General features: G+C 45.8%; 1 pseudogene; it reads left to right on the top strand.

The window, feature by feature from the left end:
• Positions 1 to 947: 947 nt before the first annotated feature.
• LOC102853289 lies at positions 948 to 1,866 on the top strand (annotated as a pseudogene).
• Positions 1,867 to 2,076: the final 210 nt, after the last annotated feature.

Below are 2,076 nucleotides of genomic sequence, written 5' to 3'. Positions count from 1 at the left end.
GTTTGCACTCTTCCTGGATGATACCCTTGATATCCTCCCACAACTCATCTGGACTTCGTTCATTAGTGTTCAAAGCCTCAAATCTGTTCCTGAGATGGTTCTGAATTTCAGGTGAGATAGACTCAAAGTCCTATTTTGGTTGCCTTGGATTTGGTTTAATTTTCCTCAGCTTTAGCTTGAATTTGCAATTAGAAAAATACCATGGGAGCAATGCTTGGTATTAGAATTGGAGGGGAAGTTTGGAGAGGGGAAGCATGATTAATCTCCCTCCAAACAATCAACTTTGGACTGATGCTGATAGTGTTCTCTCTCTCATGAAGTTAGAGGAGTTCAGATACCTGTCATGCCATTTTCACAGTACACTATCAGGAAAAGAGAGTTTATGCTTTAGGGACTTGAGAAAGCCTGATACATGAGAATAGTAATGTTGATTGCATTCAAGTTAATTCTGACCCATAGTTAACTCCATGAATGTAGAATAGAACTATTATATAGAGTTTTCAAGACTGACCTTTTGGAAACAAATCACCAAACTGGTCTTTTGAAGTGCCACTGGGAAGTCTTTCACTTAGTAGTCCTTAGCCATTTGTGTCAACCAGGGACTCCAAGGTGAAATTATGAGAAAATGAATGATTCCTCTTGATACAATACCTAAGCATTCCATTACAAACCAAAAAATTGGTGGTTCAAGCCCACTCAGTGGCTTTATGGGAGAAATACTTAGTGATTTTCTTCTTTAGAGTGTACAATGTAGGCCTCTTTGGCAGCTAGTCACATGGTAAGGGTGGGGTCGAGGGGGTCGCTCTAGCTTGTGACCTGTATCTATGGTCTGACTCAGCACGTCCAGCTGCTCAGGTGCATGACACCTCGGAACTAGGCTCCGTGGCCCGGATAACGGCCTGCACCGGCAGCTCCTAGGCAGGGGGAAGGTTTTCCCTGATTTGAGAATGGCCATCTCTCGCTATGAGTCCATGGTGGAGATCGGTGTCTGTGCCTATGGGATGGTGTATAAGGCCCATGATCCCAACAGTGGCCACTTTATGGCCCTCAAGAGCATGAGAGTCCCCAACGGAGAAGGGACTGGAGGGGGCCTTCCTGTCAGCACAGTTTGTGAAATGGCCTCAACGGCTGGAGGCTTTTGAACATCCTAATATTGTGCAGCTGATGGATGTCTGTGCTACAGCCCGGACTGACTGGGAAACCAAGGTAACTCTGGTTTTTGAACATGTGGATCAAAACCTAAGGATCTGTCTAGATAAAGCACCCCCCCCCCAGGCTTGCCAGTGGATACCATCAAAGATCTTATGTGCCAGTTTCTCAGAGGCCTTGATTTCCTCCATGCCAATTGCATCATTCATTGGGACCTGAATCCAGAAAACATTCTGGTGACAGGTAGTGGGACAGTCAAGTTGGCTGACTTTGGCCTGACCAGAATCTATAGTTACCAAATGGCACTTACACCTGTGGTAGTTACACTTTGGTACCGAGCTCCTGAAGTCCTTCTCCAATGCTACTCCTGTGGACGTGTGGAGTGTTGGCTGTATCTTTGCAGAGACCTCTTTGGCAAGACCTCTTTCAGAAGCCTCTCTTCTGTAGAAACTCTGAAGCTGAACAGTTAAGCAAGATTTTTTTTTTAATCTCATCGGGCTACCCCCAGAGGAAGACTGGCTCCAAGATGTATCTCTGCCCAGAGCTGCCTTTTCTTACGGAGAGCCACGCCCACTCCAGTCTTTAGTGCCTGAGGTGGAGGAATCTGAAGCACAACTGCTGCTGGAAATGCTGACTTTTAACCCACATAAGCGAATTTCTGTCTTCCAAGCCCTGCAGCACTCTTACCTACAAAAGGGTGAAGATAATCTGGAATGAGCAGTGGAGTAGCTGGAATAGGACCAAGCCAAGGAGGAGAAGCTATCATTTTCCGTCTTTGGATGTTTGAATGGAGAAATCCACCTCTCCATAGATAAGGCAATATCTACTTTAGCCTCTGCCTTCATGCTGAGGCTTTGGAAGCCCTTTCCCCCAACTTTTTACAGAGAATATTGCTGCCATAATGATGTCTTCCTGCCCCTCCGTTTG

Source organism: Elephantulus edwardii, unplaced genomic scaffold (assembly GCF_000299155.1).
Source record: "Elephantulus edwardii isolate Elephantulus edwardi_28Jun2011 unplaced genomic scaffold, EleEdw1.0 scaffold00249, whole genome shotgun sequence".
NCBI classification, from domain to species: domain Eukaryota; kingdom Metazoa; phylum Chordata; class Mammalia; order Macroscelidea; family Macroscelididae; genus Elephantulus; species Elephantulus edwardii.
The sequence above is the reverse complement of the archived record's forward strand: the minus strand, read 5'-3'. Positions and strand labels throughout refer to the sequence as shown.